This window comes from Musca domestica, unplaced genomic scaffold (genome assembly GCF_030504385.1).
Source record: "Musca domestica strain aabys unplaced genomic scaffold, Musca_domestica.polishedcontigs.V.1.1 1, whole genome shotgun sequence".
NCBI classification, from domain to species: Eukaryota; Metazoa; Arthropoda; class Insecta; order Diptera; family Muscidae; genus Musca; species Musca domestica.
The window spans coordinates 40,993,931-41,012,867 of NW_026712114.1; the positions used below are offsets into that span (position 1 = coordinate 40,993,931).

At 33.8% G+C, this 18,937-nt stretch overlaps 2 non-coding genes across 2 annotated transcripts; one reads left to right on the top strand and one right to left on the bottom strand.

Moving 5' to 3' along the window:
- Positions 1-12,941: 12,941 nt before the first annotated feature.
- On the top strand, positions 12,942-13,014 carry TRNAF-GAA (transfer RNA phenylalanine (anticodon GAA)). Its single transcript has one exon. It is a non-coding gene; the product is annotated as a tRNA-Phe (tRNA).
- A 206-nt stretch (positions 13,015-13,220) lies between these two features.
- On the bottom strand, positions 13,221-13,293 carry TRNAF-GAA (transfer RNA phenylalanine (anticodon GAA)). The gene has a single exon. It is a non-coding gene; the product is annotated as a tRNA-Phe (tRNA).
- Positions 13,294-18,937: the final 5,644 nt, after the last annotated feature.

Below are 18,937 nucleotides of genomic sequence, written 5' to 3' on the forward strand. Positions count from 1 at the left end.
ATTAATGGTATGTACATAATTTCGAACAGTGAACACCATTAAATATTGACATGTTATCATCGCTCAAAATTGCAGTACCACTGGTACGCAACATCAAATATTTATGTAGATAACATTCTGTACAAATATACGTACATACGTACAAAAATGAACATAAAAATACGATCACTTAATGTATATGTAAATATTTACTAATAACATAACAATGTATGTAAATACAATTATATGTTGTACAGTGGTTCCATACCAATTTTCAATCAAATACATATTCATAACAAGTAAGGAAAAGTCAAATGTCGGGTGGGGCCGGCTATAACAAAGGAAATTATTTCAAGTAGATCTACCATCTATCGACATTTGGCTTTACAGCAGTTATAGTTTGCTTTAGAGTGATGATATGCTATCAGAGAAGGAGAAGGATTATATTAAAAAAAAAAAAAAACAAGTAAAAAATCTGTAAGTTCGGCCGGGCCGAACTTTTGATTTGGTACAAATTTGGCAATTTCCAAAAAAATAAAATCCGTTAAAAATTCTGTTAAAATATTAAAAATACCGAATGCCTACGACGACGTGGACCTGCATAGGCAAATTTTGTCATAAGTTATCACAATATTTAAATGCGAAACTTGAAGAAAAATCTGTTTATAATGTAGCTTAAATCATCAAAATACCAAATATAGGGGGTACCGTTATATGGGGGCTATACGAAGACGTAGACCTACATGAACCATTTTCTGTTTTATGCTGCAGTATCTATTACTATTACCAAATTTGGAATGATTCCGTTAAATAATATCGCTAAAATCATCAAAATACCGAATATGGGGGGCTATAGGTCTACCTACATGGCCCATTTTCTGTTTTATGCTGCAGTATCTATTACGAACTTCAAATACCAAATTTGGAATGATTCCGTTAAATAATGTCGCTAAAATCATCAAAAATACCGAATATCGGGGAGTACCGTTATATAGGGGCTATATGACGACGTGGACCTACATGGCTCATTTTTTGACTTAGGATGTAGTATCCATTACGAACTTCAAATCCCAAATTTGAAAAGATTCCGGTAAATAATGTCGCTAAAATCATCAAACTACCGAATATCGGGAGGTACCGTTATATGGGGGCTATACGAAGACGTGAACCTGCACAGATAATTTTCTGTCTTAGACCGTAGTATCCATTACGAACTTCAAATGCCAAATTTGAAACAATTCCGATAAATAATGTCGCTAAAATCATCAAAATACCGAATATCGGGAGGTACCGTTATATGGGGGCTATATGATAACTTGGATCTACATGGCCCATTTACGAACTTAACCTGCCTACTGGCAAAATATACATGTCTGCAAAAAGTTTGCCTTCTATCTCAATTTGTTCGAAAGATAGCGTGATTACAACAGACAGACACACAGACGGACGTGGCTAAATCGTCTTAGAATTTTACGCTGATCAAAAATATATATACTTTGTTAGTTCTGACATGAGTATTTCGAGGAGTTGCAAACGGAATGACAAAATTAATATACTCTCCATAGTATGGTGGAGGGTATAAAAATATATCGGAGCCGAGTTGCACAAAATGGAAACGTACGTCCCGAAATTCACTTCATTTGGGTTGATATTAGCCAATATTTGCACAATAAACATGAAATCGGATTAAGGATATATATATGGGAGCTATATCTAAATCTTAGCCATTCTCGATAAAATTTGACTAAGGTATTTCCGAGCTTTATAAGATATCTGGTACCAATTATCATTGTTTTCGAATGCATATTATGAATATGAGGGACTTAAGCATCAAATCGGATGAAGCATATATATCGCAGCTATAGCTATATCTGAAGCGATTTTCACCAAATTTAATTTACTTGCTTCTAAACTAAATTCGGACATGTATGCCAAAATTCAGGTCATTTGCACTGATATTGGCCATTTGGTACACAATTAACCCGACATCGATTAAAGACATATATGGGACCTATATTCAAATCTGAACAGATCTTCATAAAATTTGGCGGAGGTATTTCCGAGCTCTATAACATATCTGTTACCAAATATTATTGCTGTCGAATGCATATTACGAATTTGAGGGACTTAAATACCAAATCGGATTAAGCATATATATGGGAGCTACAGCAATATCTAAACCGATTTTCTCCGAATTTGATGTACTTACTTCTAGACTGAATTCGTTGGGAAGTACTAAAATACAGGTCATTTCGACTTATATTAGCCATTTGGTGCACAATTAACTTGAAATCGGTTGAAGATATACGGGAGCTTTATCTAAATCTAATCCCGATTATCAACAATTTCAATAGGGTTCGTCCTTGGGTCAAACAAATATTGTTTGCAAAATTTCATCTCAATCGGATAATAAATGCGAACTGTAATTTGTTCACAAGAATACATGGACGAACGGACGGACGGACTGACATGCATAAATCGACTCAGAAAGTGATTTTATGAAGATCCCTAGAAGTATATATAAGTCTATCTCGTTTCCTTTTACCTGTTACAAACAAATGCACAAAGACATAATACCCTTACCACTATGTGGTGTAGGGTATAATAATTGCATACTGCAGTAGAAAGAAAATGTGAGACTTCACTTTTTATTTGTCATATTTTGCAGGATACTGTTAAAAGAGGTTGAGTTTTGCTTCCTCAACTCAAACTTTTTTCTATATATTGTATGGAGGGTATAAAAAGGAGAACTTTTTAAATCATCTTTGGGAATTTCCACTTGTTCAAAAAATGTATTGTTCCTTTTTAAAGCACTCAATATTTTTTAGAAAATTGGAACTGACTGATTTCTTTTTGTAAATGCAAATCTTATATCTCCTGCAAAAGGTCAAAATGTCAAATGATAACAACCCTCATAATATTCGATATTTTCATCATCCCTTAGAGCTCAACTCCTAAACATGGATCTACTTAAAAAAGTTTGGAATGAGAACCCGAATCTATTTTGGAGTTTTGATCTACAAACCGAGCGCTCTCAAAAACACTCGAATGTAATTTTCGAAAAAAAAAATATTCTCGTATTACCTTAATCAGAAAATTTTCATAAAATGTATAAAAGAATGGGACATTCATCCTCTATATAGGTTACTTTGCAATGCAAACTTTCAAAACAATGAAACAAGTGTCTTCTCTATTTGGCTAGATTTCCATAATTTGTTGGCAAAATGTTTAGTCGCATATTTGAACATTATAAATAAGTGTTTTTAGTCTTAAATTTTCAAACTTAGACGTCTCAATATTTCTGCCAATGGACAGAAACAGCAGCAACACCATTATCAAGGGGACAACATAACAGGAAATATCACATTTTGAAACATATGATGCACAATATATAAAAAAGTTGATATTTTTGGATATTTTATAAATTTTGGCGCATTTTTGGAATTGATAATTGTGTCTTTGTCTACAAGTTAGCGGATGAGATAAAAAAATTGAATTGTTTTTAGAGAATACATTCTAAAAATTATTCGCAACGGGTGCATGTTGACATATGTATTTATTTATAAAGGAAGTTCGATCTGCCCGACAATATCGACCTTTCAACTTATTTTAATAGATATTTTTTTTGTAAATATCTTTATTTAGAACCACTGTATAGTGCCTTATGCACATGTGATATATGCATGTAGACAAGCTTACACATCGTATATACATACATACAAGCATAATCAAAAAATTGTTTTTATTTTGAACCAGTTTAGTCACTTTATGAGCCGTCTTCGATGTGTGAGAACTTTGTTCAGATCGCACGCTGACTGCTGCTCGCTCGCTCATACAATTGAAATCCGAATAAATCCAACAACAAAATAAAAACAAAAAAATTAACACACAACCATCCATCCATACCAACATCCAACAACCAAACAACGAACGAAACTACCAACAACAACAACAAATGTGGGGCCTATGTGAACCAAAACCCAGAAGAAGAAGCAAACTTAGAGCCAGAGAGGCAAAACAAAGTCACATGTTTGGTTACATGATTACGGATGCAATATCACTTCCGCATTATTCTTCTTCTTCTTCTTCTACTGTGTGCCTGTCTTGTTGGTGTTGTTGCTGCCGCTGCAGCTTGGCGTTATTGCATTCGGTGGATACACACAACAAATGCAGTTGTTGCATGATCTTGTCTTGTTGCTGCTGCCGCTGCTCCTAGCCAAACACACATGCACACACACGTTGTAGCTCTGCCCGCTCCATGCCCCGCTTGGCATCAATTGCATTTTGTTGCGATGTGACGTAGTTGATTGTGGGCTTATAATAAATGTTTGTGGAGTATTTCCATGGCGTTGTTGTTGCTGTTGGTATTGACTGTTGGGGCCATGAGAGACTGGCTATTCATGCCATCAAACTTGTTTGTATTCACATTAATAGCCCCCCCCCCCCCCACAACAATATTGAAAGAGAATTCCAAAGAGTATACTGGCCACGATATTTAGAGTAAATCAGCTGATTTTTGTTTGAGTAAGACTTGCGGGGATTTAATGAAGAGTGGTCTTATTTTACTCTTTTTGTGCTTTATTTTACTCTATAAAAGCGTAAAGTCTCCCAGAGAACGGGGAATTTTTAAAAGTTAACGTGGGAAACATGAAAAATCTCTTGTTTACATTGTTGTCGTTCTACCAACAGCTAGCAACGTGAACAACATAATAGCTTTATTGATCTTGGCTAAAACGTGAGCTAATTATTGTCACATTAGCGAGATAACTATATTTACGATTTAATGCATCAGAACATAGTTGAAAATTTGGAGTAAATTTCTAAAAAACGTAGTTTAGAAGGGCTTATTATCGGAATTTTATTCATATGTAACCAGCAAAAAATGGAGAACTGGAGAACGACTTACCAAATTTAAGTTTTCTATATAAATAAGTAAGTTTTAGTACGAATTTCTAAAAACTTTTCACATACTACGTGCCTACATGCATGATTTAAGTTCAAAACTCTACTTTCGGTATTGTTGGTACACAAAAAATCAACTCGCGACCCCTTTTCTTAGCAGTTAGAAGGAGGGAAGCTAAAATGCGTAACATATAAGACTGTCCTAAGACCCAGTCCAAAATATGTTACGATTTTTTTTCGTACAGTTATGCTATGCAAGCCAAAAACCACCTTCTTCTCTCCGTTGTAGACACCAATATGACCTCAATACCAAAATTTTCAGTACTATTCTATCCCAACACATAACGTCCAAAAATTTGACTATTTAAATTTAGTACTTTTAGCTCCAAATTTAATACAATTCAGCACTTTTCGTACAATTATAGTACACATTTCAAAAACCACTTCCATTTCCTCATTCCAGATAAAAACGAGACCTCAATATCACATTTAAGGATTCCAGTCCTATCCCTTCACCAAATACCAGATGTAGTACCATTTAATACTTTTCGTACAAATGTAGTACTCATTTCCAAATCCACATCCAAATTTCAAAATGAGTGGACTGAAATATTCCATCTTTACACCAGAACTTAAGTTAAAAAAATATTGTGATGTGTGTAATTTGAAGATAATCGGACTCTTACATCACATTTTATAAGACTTATAATAATTCAAAATTTTGGCCTTTTGTGGGGAGGCACTTGATGGAGTGGACCGATATTGTCCTTGTTCCCACCTAACCTAGCACATGTGCAAATATTAGGATTTGCAAAGTTGGAGCAAAATTGGTTTATCCATCCCCCCCTTGAACCCCCTGCAATGGCAGCCAATTGTCTGTATGTAAAGTACTTCTCGATATTCGGAATTTCGACGATTTCATGCACATTTTTCTTCCTTCTGGAGTGGACCGATATTGCCTATATTCGAATTCGTTGAAAAATGTGCCTGAAATCGTCGAAATTCCGAATATCGAGAAGTACTGTACATACAGACAATTGGCTGTCATTGAAGGGGTTCATATTATAAACACCAAATACCACATTTAAACTATAAAAGGCTAATGTCCAAATACAGGCTAAAATTAAAAAAAAATCGTACACAACTCGAGTTTCAAATTGTTCACCAGCATTGTTTCGAATTTGGTATTTGAAGTTCGTAATGAAAAATACAGCCACGTCTTCGTATACCCCCCTTATAACCGTACCTCCCGATATTCGATATTTTTTATGATTTTAGCGACATTATTTACCGAAATAGTTTCAAATTTGGTATTTGATGTTCGTAATGGATACTGTAGCCTATGACAGAAAATTGCCTGTGCAGGTCCACATCTTTGTATAGCCCCCATATAACCGTACCTCCCGATATTCGGTATTTTTATGATTTTAGCGACATTATTTATCGAAATTGTTTCAAATTTGGTATTTGATGTTCGTAATGGATACTGCAGCCTATGACAGAAAATTGTCTGTGCAGGTTCACGTCTTGATATAGCCCTCGTATAACTGCAAATTTCATTTACTTGGTTATTCGTAGTATTTTGCAACAAATGTTTCTATTCGATTAGAATATGGAGTCAAAAGCAAAAATACGCCAACGTCATTACCAGGAATATGGAGAATTAAAATTTTCTCTAAAAAATATTTCTTAAAGTCGTTTTAAAACATCAAAACACCTGCAATATTTATACACTGTTGTCCATGCAGAAGGATACGGAATAAAAGTACACTTATTGTTCGATTGAGATAAAAATTTTCCCCAAATCGTTTTTTTAACTCAAGAATGAACCCTATAGAAATTGTTGGGAATCATCCAAATCTTCCAAAATCGATTTCAATCTTATTGTGCACCATACGTGTGATATTCATCCTAATAGGATGTATTTCGGCACATCCGACAGAATTCAGCCCAGAAGCAAGAACTTCCAATTCGTTAAAAATCGGTTAAGATATACTCCCATACATATTTTCCATCTGATTTGGTGTTTAAGTACCTCACATAATGGAGCAGGGTATAATATAGTCGGGCCCGCCCGATTTTTTACATTCTTTACAGGTTTTAGAACATAAAAAGTAATATACTAAAATACATATAGCCATTGCTATTGTATGTTTCAATTTTCCATTTTTTTTCTTCATGTAATTTTTCTTAAAAACTAAAAATTCCCAAATCCAAAAACCAATACACACTAACAAATATTGAAACATAAATTAATGGCACTCAAGAAAAAGAAAACCTTTTACAGCAAAATGCCTTAAGCGGCTCTGTAATAGGCTTTACCAAAACCAACAAAATTTACCCACGCCCTTGTGAAGTGTTCGAAGAAAAGAAGAAGAAAGTCCGAAAAATACAAAATAACTTGGATGGACACAAAAAGACTTCTCTATTGATATCGTATCCAAGCTTTTACAAAAAGTCAAGTGAAGCCAAGACCTGTACTTACATACCACGAAAGTCCGACCGCCCGACTGTTCAACACCAAAGGTTCGAAGAACATTTCGAGCTGATGGGATGAATGATCATCATCAACATTCGTAACCAAAGAAGAAAAAAAACTATACGCTGGTGCTCATTATGTATGCATGAAAAGGCAAACTTTAAATAATGATCGACCAAAAATGAGGTTAATAAAAATGCACAGTGTTTCCAGAAAAAGAGTAAAAAAGCTGTAAGTTCGGCCGGGCGATCTTTGAATACCCTCCACTATTTGGAACGATTTTTGCAATTTTCAAAAAAATAAAATCCGTTAAAAATTCTGTTAAATTCTTAAAAATATTGAATGTTAGCCGCTATACGAAGACGTGGACATACACACACAATTTTCTGTCATAGTTTGTAGTACCCATTATGAAATTCAAATACCAAATTGGAAACAATTCCGGTGAATAATGTCGCCAAAATCATCAAAGTACCGAATATCGGGAGGTACCGTGGAGGTTTGAAATATTTCCGATGAATAATGTCGCTTAGATCACCAAAATACCGAATAAGGGAGGTATCATTATATTGGGGCTATACCAAAACGTGGACCTACATCACCCATTTTCAGTACCAAAAGTCCTGCAGGCATAATGCATATTTGTGTAAAATGTTACCAACCTACTTCATTTCGTTGGGAAGCTAGAATGATTTCCACCGACGGATAGACGGACAAACGGACCGACATCGCTAAATCGACATAGAATTTTATGCTGATCAAAAATATATATACTTTGTGGAATCTAAAATGTATATTTCGAGATGTTACAAACGGAATGACAAGCTTAATATGCGAACAATTAAATACAACTAGAAATTTTTTTGTATAATTTTTTCAAAAAATTTGTTTTATGTTTAGTTTTTTTCGGTCGTTTTTATACCCTACACCACAAGGTGGTCAGGGTATTATGTCTTTGTGCATTTGTTTGTAACAGGCAAAAGGAAACGAGATAGACCCATAGTTCCTTTTGATGATCTGCATAGAATCACATTCTGAGTCGATTTATGCATGTCCGTCCGTCCGTCTGTCCATGTATTTTTGTAAACAAAGTACAGTTTGCAATTATTGTCCTATCCAAATGAAATTTTGCACAAATCATTTGTTTGGCCCAAGGACGAACCCTTTTGAAATTGGAGATAATCGGTCAAAATTTAGATACAGCTCCCATATATATCTTTGTCCGATTTGCCTTTTGTTGTGCACCAAACGTGTAATATCAGCCCGAATTGTATGAAATTTTGCATATACACCCAAATTAGGCCTGAAAATATGTATGCCAATATTGATCTAAATCGGTTCAGATATAGCTATAGCTCCCATATAGTTCATCCGATTTGTTATTTTTGTCCACCGCCGTCGTAATATGCACTCTGCAAAAACAATATTTGGGGAAATATATCAAATACAGCTCAGAAATACATTTGCTAAATTTTATCGAGATCGGTTCAGATTTGGATATAGCTCCCATATATAACTTCGTCCGATTTACCTTTTATTGTGCACCAAACGTCTAATATTTGTCCAAAAGGGATGAAATTTGGCACTTACGACCGAATTGAGTCTAGTAGCTAGTATGTCAAATTTGGTGAAGATCGGTTCGGATATAGCTATAGCTTCCATATATATTATTCATCCGATTTGTTATATTTGTTACCCACAACCGTAATATGCACTCCGTAACAACGATATTCAGGGAAATATATCAAATACAGCTCAGAAATATCTTTGCCAAATTTTATCGAGATGGTTCAGATTTAGATATAGCTCCCATATATATATTTATCCGATTTCAAGTTAATTGTGCACCAAATGGGCAATACAATTCCGAATTTAAAAGATACAAATGCTTCGGCATATTTAGTCCTTTGAACTTTAAATTATAATTATAATCATAGCGTGTATGATAGAATTCTCCCATAAAAACTTTTATTTGTTATGTGGAGCTCTACTAAATTAGCAAAGTGGTGTAGGGTATCATATAGTCGGCCCCGCCCGACTTTAAGACTTTCTTTACTGGTTTTCAATTATATTTTGCCAATGAAATTTGTAATCTTAATGCTACATTCAGATATTTTTTTTATATTTTGATAGTTACACTTTCAAAAGACTTTGGTTCGGTACGAATATGTCAAACACATTTCCGCATCACTGTGCGACATGTAACCATCTATTTTTTTTTTCGAATATAAAAAAAACTTAAAACAAAGCCTTTACAATTCTGCTTGATTATTTTCTTCTTCTGTGGGATGAACATTGAAGAAGTGAAACAAAATAAAATTGCCATTACAAAGCGATCACCATAAAGATAACCATTGTCCACGTCCTCATCATCCATGTCATGGCAAAGAATCTGAAGAGTTAAAGTTAAATTTACAAGGAAACCAAAATTGGGTTTTATTTTTTTGCGAAACCGGTAAATCACCACAGAACAAAAAAAAACAATGCCAAGAGAGAGGCAGAAAGGTCGAACGGTTGGAGGGAATAAAAAACAAACAATCAGGATATGTTTAATAAAATATAAAATTATTTCAGTTTCTCATTTTGAACATTTTAGTACAAATTTAAAAATCAAAATAATTTTACATTAAACAAAAATGTTAATTTTTTAGGCAATATTTTGTTATAAGTTTTATTGTATGGCAAACATTATTTTTATTTTTTTCGACCCATCTTATTATTGGTCATTTATTACTTTTAGCTTTCTTTATTTCATGTAATGCTTTGGGGGGCTATCGTTTTCACAATTCCCATACACGCACATTTGTTGTTGTATTTGTTGTTTTTTTTTTTTTTTATTTAAAAATTTTATTTTTGGGAAGGTTGATGACCGACACACATAATGTTGTGGGACACGGAAACGTCATCGCTGCTTTCATTCTTATAAATTTTGTAAAGTTTTTCTTTTTCTCTTCGCGTTTGGGCGTTAAGACAGTTTGTATACATGTATACTCAACAATCTGGAATGAGATGAAGTCGACCATTTCGTTTTCAAACCTTCGAAATATCGGAATCAGGTTTGGTAATATATTTAGGGTTTAAAGTACTTAAGATTTATGTCCAAAATTTAATAAAAAAATATCAAAATATTTATTTATATATTAATTAATTGAATTCTTATTCGTTTAATTCTCTATTCATTTATGATTTTATGATTAGTCTAATTACTTATGTATTTATTTACTCACTTGCCTGCTTACTTGTGTATTTATTATACCCTACAACACTGTGTGCTGGGGGTATTATAATTTTAATTGGGCCAAAATATTGGTCCCCCACATAGGAAACCATATATGGATCTTCCAATCTCGCCGAGCTGAGTCCATCTAGCTATATATGTCCGTCCATCCGTCCGTCTGTCCATGCTAATTTGCAATCACGCTACAGGTTGCAATTATGGGCCGATCCTCACGATCCTAACGAATAGAAGCCTATTGTTTTTGGAGATGATCGCAATATATTTAGGGGTTGAAATGGAACATAAACATAAAAATTTCCCGATTTTGCTTTTGTTCTTTACAAACCAATCGACGCAGAATTTAGCATGGAGTAGGAGTTTGAGCTCTGCAAAAGCCTACCAACCATTGGGTAAAATAAACAATAATATTTATATAAAAAAACGAAATTTTCCACTAGATCGCGAATATATTTAATCCCGACCAAATCACAAATACATTAAAAGGTCACTTCCGACCATTACAGTGATGCTGATAGCCAAGATATGGGATACATAGCAAATTAGGTACAATATATTCATATGTAAAATAAATAGATCTTAGTTATTTTGCTTATAAGCCACGAACCGCTGGACTGATTTTTACAATTCTCAGCAATTCGGATTGGTCTCTTTCCAAAAAGGGATAAAATATAATATAATCGCGGAAAAATATACCAATATAAAAGTTAATATTTGTTGTTACATTTTTTTCTAATTTTTTATCGACTTACAATTTTTAATTTTATAAATTTAAATTAAGGGGTAGGGTTAGGGTCAGACATAAAGTCTATTGGTATTGAATTCAAATGGCCCTGATACGGAATTTTGCTTGAAAAGAGAATTAAGGCAGGGAAGATCAGGGACGACCATTGGATTATATTTAGCTGTAAAATGGACCACAACTTTCGTGTGAAATTGTTGTGAATACCTAACAACAACACCGAGTGCGTAAATATTCGACAAATGCCTTAGAGTAACATTTGTTCAGGGCTCTATGACATTATTGAAATCTTCCAAAATGGATTTGGACATAAGGGGGCTACTAACCTATTGAAGTGTTGCAGGGTATCACATGGTAGGCCCCGCACTTATATAGCCTTTGCTTAATTGTTTGTCAACTTAGTTTATTCATTTTTTGCCCTCCACCATAATATGGTGGGTATATTTACTTTGTCATTCCGTTTGTAACTCCTCGAAATACTCATATCAGAAACAAAAAAGTGATAAGCGTAAAATCCTAAGTCCGATGTCCGTCTGTCTATGTATCTGTTGTAATAATACTATCTTTCGAATGAATTCAGATAGAAGGTTAAAATTTTGCGGGCTAAGTTCGTTTCCACATAGCCCCCATATAACGGTACCTCGCGATAGTCGGTATTTTAATGAATTTAGAGATATTTTCACCGGAATTGTTTCAAATTTCGTATTTATAGTTCGCAATAGGTACTTCAGGTCCACGTCTTCGTAAAGTCCTCATATAACAATGCCCTCCGTATTTTGATGAATTTAGCGACATTATTCACGAAATTGTTTCAAAATTTGTATTCAAATTTGTAATGGGTACTACAATGTATGACAAACATTTTCTATGCAGGTTCGCGTCTTCGTATAGCCCTCAGGTAACGGTACCTCCCCATATTCGACATTTTGATCATTTTAGCGACAGTATTCACCGTATTAGTATTAGGCTGTTTCGAATTACAGCCTAAGACAAAAAATTTTCTGTGCGGGTTCAGGCCTTCGTATAGACCAAATATAACGGTACCTCCCAATATTCGCTATTTTGTCTATTTTAGGTACATTATTCAACTATTTTAAGTTTCGCATTTTAATATTGTAATAGCTTATGACAAAAGTTACCTATACAGGTCCACGTCGTCATATAGACCGTAATATAACTGCTACATTCGGTATTTTTTAAGATATTAACAGAATTTTTAACGGATTTTATATTTGGAAAATTGCTAACTTCGTTCCAAATGGCGGAGGGTATTCAAAGATCGACCTGGACAAATTTAAAGTTTTTTTTTTTATTTCTGCTTCATTTTATATTTGGTAAAAGAACATAGAAATAGGAATGAAAGATTTAATTAAAAAATAATTTAAATTAGAAACATTTTTTGCGGAACAAAGGCCACTAATGCTGATAAGTGTGCTATGCACACCTCCATAAAAAGTGTACTTGCAGGTTGTTAGAATATACATTTAAGAGATTAATAACAAATTGAGTCAAATTTCATAAATACTGACCAGAACGGACAATATTCGCATTATTTAATTCTTTTTTATATAAAAATCCACATTAATACATTAATGCCTTCACTTGCCGAAATAGCTCAGTTGGGAGAGCGTTAGACTGAAGATCTAAAGGTCCCCGGTTCAATCCCGGGTTTCGGCAAACTGAGATATTTTATAATATTTATGAAGTGTTCATTAACATTAAGTATCTTCTCGAACAAAATAGTGTAATTCTTAATTTATGTTTTACCTAAAGGAAAAAAATCATAATATAATAATATTTTGAAGCGTGTTGCACTGTAAAAAGTTTTAATATCCGTTAAAATAAAATATTAATTATTTCATAAATTGAAAAATAATTAATTTTGCCGAAACCCGGGATTGAACCGGGGACCTTTAGATCTTCAGTCTAACGCTCTCCCAACTGAGCTATTTCGGCATATATATTCCAGTATTATTAAAAGGTTTGGATTTTAAAATCCATATATTGTCCAAGACTATAATTTGTAGATTTATAAAAGGCCAGACTTTTTTCGACCAAAATTGGATTATGTCATTCCTTTGTAGTTTCAGTGGGTCATCCAATTTCCATGCGTTAATTGTTGGTCATTCTTCAGTAAAACAATGTAGATTTATTGAAAAAAAAAATTGAAAATAGTCGTACAGTAGGCACACGGAGGCCCTGTGCCCCTGACCACACCGAAATTCTTAAAGTATTTCACTAATAGCTTGTTTTTTGATAAAAAAAAAAATGTTTTTCTTTATACGAATACTGCACACACATACGTCGAATCATTATGTATAATAGGTCCAAATTCCACACAAATCAAATGACACAGATTTTGATTACAAAGAATAACAAAACACATCCCCCACATTCTTTTCATAAATTTTGATATTAAATCCAGTTTTTCAAAAAAAAAAAAAAAATACATACATTAAACTTTAATATGCTAACAATTTGGCGCCCAATACCCTGCAAACTAATTGGGCTTTGGAAATTTCTCTTGGATGCTTCAACATTTTAATAAATGCTGATTAAAGATACCCTACGCTTATTTCCATAATTTATGTAAATCCAATTCGAACTCTTTCACACCTTCAAAAAGCATGTTTCATTGTTTATGTGCGCACACACACACATACGCACATCTATAAATGTGAAATAAAACAAACATAAAGTATACAACAATATGTATTTTTTGACGATATAAATAAAACATAAACATTGTTTTTAATAATAACTTTTGTTCTAAGCTAAATCATTTTTTCTTGACAGGCGTCTCATCGAATTTTTAAAGGTAATTGAACCCCTTCATTCTTTGGTTTGGACAAACAAGAAGATTGCCGATAAGGGATGTAAAAACTTAAGTATTGAATTTTGAAATTCCATGAATCTGGGGAATGAAGGGGACTAGGATCAGAATAGAACACTATTGTGTTTGAAGATGATCGCACAATATTTGGGGGTTAAAATGGACCAAAAACAGACAATTTTCCTGATATTGAAGTTGCTCTATAGGCTACAATTATGAACCAATTGACGCGGAAATTCGCAGGGAGTTAGAGTTCAATTTGGATGGTAATCGGACAATATATAGGGGGTAAAATAAACCATAACTTTTATACAAAAGTACAACAACTTTCACCAAATCGCGAATATTTTTAATCCTGGTCAAATTACAAATACATTAAAAGGTCCCTTCTGACCATTACAGTGATGCTAATAGCCAAAATATATAGCAAAATAGGTACAATATACATGTAAAGGAAATATTTCTTATTTATTCTGCTTATAAATCAAGAACCGCTGGACAGATTTTCACAACTCTTATCAATTTGGAATGGTCTCTTGCCAGAAAAAAAGATAATATCTATGAAAATGGCGTAAAAATACGATAATAAAAAAGTGAATATATTTTTTATTACATTTTTCATTTTTTTTTGCAATATTTGTTATGGCATGAGATTTTTTCAATTTGATTTACAATTTTGAATTTTAAATTTTATAAATTTTTACACCTTGCAACACTACGTGTTATATACATATACTCACGAAACTTTGCTTGGTGTTTGGGTCAGAATTAAAGTCTATTGTGTTTAGGGTTCAAATGGACCAAAAAATTAAAATTTTCCTGATGTTGCAGTCGCTCCAGAGGGCACCATTAAAAACAAATCAACACGAAATTTTGAATAAGAAGAGAGTTAAGTACAGGGAAGAAGTCCAGTATTTTGTATGACCATTGCATTATATTTAGCTGTAAAATGGTTTGGACATAAGGGACCTTTCAACATATTGTTGGGTATCACCTAATCGGCCCCACACGACTGTAGCCTTTGCTTACTTTGCTTAAAATTAAGAATGATGATTGCTCTTGAGTATAACTGGAACACCTCCACATTTTTTCAAACTAAAATTAGAGGAATATTAAATAACTAAAAAATGGTCAGGCTTTATCCCTTTATTGTTGTTTTTATAAAAACAACGTTTGTTTATTAGTGGAGAACGATGGTAATGTTTACCAGGGGGTAAGGCAGGGAATACCTAGGTTTCGGAAAGAGCCACCAATCCTCATCAGTTCCCTTGTTTTTTGTCTGGAATATTCTCCCCAGAAGTTATTTTAAAAATAACTTCTATGACAAAAAAAAAAACATTTTTTACCCAAGTGACGAGATCGTAAGCTCAATAGAAGAGGAACCAAAGAATTTTAGTTTTATTTAATTCTTTGACCGACCGTTGAATACCCTACAACACTATAATAAACAATACAGTTTATATAGGCGAGATACTCGAAAGAATTCCACAAGATATTGTGACAAATAATAAAAGAAAACCATCAGGTTTCGTTCTCTAATTTTCGAATAATATCAAATTTTTCAACTAATTTGCTCATTTCCAATTTATTGGTAGATGTTGCACGTAAATGGTCTTCCTAGATCTGGAACCAATATTTCCCAAAGACCTATAATATCTCAGAAGTGTCAAAAGATTAACATTTATTATTGGTTTTTGACTGAAACGCATCTATATGAGATACAGATATTTGACTATATTTTTCAACGAAATTAGCGTTAACGAAATAGTCAGAAGTGCGTCTTTCCTGTATTTGTGAAATCTCCAAAAAAGTCACTTTGTCTACAAAAGTTGGCAAACTATTTCACACATTGAATATTTTTGGATGGCCATCCGAAACTGCTTGGCTTTTACAATGTGCGGTAACCCCCATTCAAATGTACGTGAGGATCGAGCAATAATTACGACCTGCCGACAATTTTGCCATTTCAACCTCTAAATATATGACGATCATCTCCAAAAAGAGTAGGTTTCTATTCTGACCCTCATCTTATCTTCATGCAAAATTTCGTAAGGATCGGACCATAAATGCGATCTGTATATGATATCCAATATCCTAACTACTTAGTTTTGCTAGCTGTAGAAATATTACCAAATGTTTAATTCAAAATGAAAATATGCCAAAAATATGACAAAATTGAAAAAATATGAGAAAATTTTACAAAATCAATATTTTCATCTTTAGAGAGATATTTTTATGCGATTTTTTTAGACGTTTTTTCTTTCCTGCCAAAAGGCCATTCTGAATTAATGAGAACTGTCGAAATCAGTTCAGCCGTTCTCGACATATAAGAGATCTTTCAAGCATATCTTCTTTAATAGACATATATATCGCACATATATCCGATTTGTTGGATGTTAACATCAATGTAAAGGTCAGAAGTAACCTTGTCATGGCTTTGTGATTTCGCCGGGATTTAAAATATACGCTGTTTAATGAAAATTTTTCAATTTTTTCAACACAAAATATGTGATCTATTTTACCCGATAAATATTATCCGATGACCACCCAAATTGGTAGGCTTCTTCCCCGCCCTAAACTCTAGCTACATTCCGCGTCGATTGGTCTACAATTGCGACCTGTATAGCTACTGCAAAATCCGACATTTTTCAGTATTTGGTCCATTTCAACCCCTAAATATCATCTCCAAAAGCAATAGGGTTCTATTCCAGCCTTACCCGCACCTCCATTCTAAATTTTGTGAAGATGATGATCGGGCCATAATTGCGACCTGTAGAGTGATTACAAATTAACATGGACAGACGGACAGACGGACGGACGGACATACATAGCTAGATCGACTCAGCTCGGCGAGTCGAGGGAAACGCATATTTCGAGGTGTTACATAATTTTTGGCCCAATCAAACTTATAATACCCCCAACACATAGTGTTGTAGGGTATTAAAAGTAAAAAAAAAAAAACAGAAACAGAATGCCATCCAATGTTTGGAACGAATTCGGAAATTTTCCAAAAAAAAATAAAATCCGTTAAAATGCTATTGAAATCTTAAAAATATATTAGACAACTTCTGTCATTAGCCATTACAATATTCAAATACGAAACTTAAAAAAAAATCCTGTGAATAATGTAGCTAAAATCATCAAAATGCCGAATATAGGGAGGTGCCGTTATATCGGTGCTACAATTTCATGTCACATGCTTTAGTAGTACCTATTAGGAACTACAAAACACGAAATTTCAAACCAATTCGGTGAATATTGTACCTAAAATCATCAAAATACCGAATATTGGGAAGTACTGATATATGGGGCCTATACGAAGACCTGAACATGCCTAGACAATTTTAGACCATTACGAGCTCTAAATACGATATTTGAAACAACTCCGGTGAATAACGTCGCTAAAATCATGAGAATACCGAATATTGGGAAGTTCCGTTCAATAGAGGCTATACGAAGACGTGGGCCTGTATACGAATTTTTTTGTCATAGGCTGTAGTACCCATTACGAATTCTAAATACAAAATTTGAAACAACACCGGTGAATAACGCTCCTAAAATCGTCAAAATGTCGAATATCGGGGAGTATCGTTGTGGGCTATACGATATCGTGGACTAATATAGACATTTCTCTTTCAGGTGATAAAGAGCATAGAAAGAACTTCTAATATGGATTTTTTGACAATTCCATTGAAAAAGTAGCTACAAACATCAATGTACCAATACATTACATCACAATGATATTCGGTACAAGATATCAGATACAGCCCCAAAATGCCTTCCTCAAATTTTGTTTCAGATTTTGATACACCAGCGAATATTTTAGGACTTCGTTTTCCATTTCTGCTGAAAGTAGACGAACGACACTTATGTAAAAATTAAATTGTGCATGTTTTACTTACGGAATCCAACTTCCTAGCGGGGAGCTGTTTTAACTAATTTGCTTTAATTGTTGGAGATTTGGGAGTTTTTGAAGCCAGTGAATTTATGATGTTTCCACAGTTTTCTGCGAACAACAAATAATGTAAAATGAATAGAAAATCATTTCCAAGTAAATTTGAAAACATAACATAAATTACACACGAATTTGTATAAAATCGTTTGCGAAAATAATTGAAAACACAACTTTGTTGTCGTTTAAGTTGGGCTGCATTTCCTGATCGGATAAAACATACATTTATTTCGCTTAAATAATATCCACATACATATAAAATTTGCATTCTCTAAATTATTCTTTCATATGTTGAAGGGAACATTTCATTATCCCGCTCCAACATTACAAATCATAACCTACAAATTAGTGTTCGCTTCATGCGCTATCTTCCAGCTTTTGATGATGAATTATTGTTAGAATTATGTTGCTGTTGCTATTGTTGTTGTTCTTGTTGCCAGTGCTGAAAGAAAAAAGGGTTAGTGAACTTTTCGTCATGTGTACCTTTGCGTAGATAGAACTATCGTCATTTTGTCCAAGTTCTCTCTTTTTTCGGTGAGGGGGGAGGGCATTAATGTACAAATGTTCAAATGTGATCTATCTTTATGGTTTTGATTTTTCGGAGTTCTTTTTTTTTTTTGTTCTTGTCAGCCATCCAGCCAGCTGTCCGGCTGGCCGGCCGTCCGACCGGCAATGGTTATTATGCGGCTATTGTGGCTGTTGCTATTGCCAGCAGCGGTGTTAATGTTGTTGCTGTAGCGTAGTGTTGGCGGTGTTGTTGGCGAGATCATTGACACTTTGTCTAAGAATGCATAAAAATGTTTCTTATTTTTTGA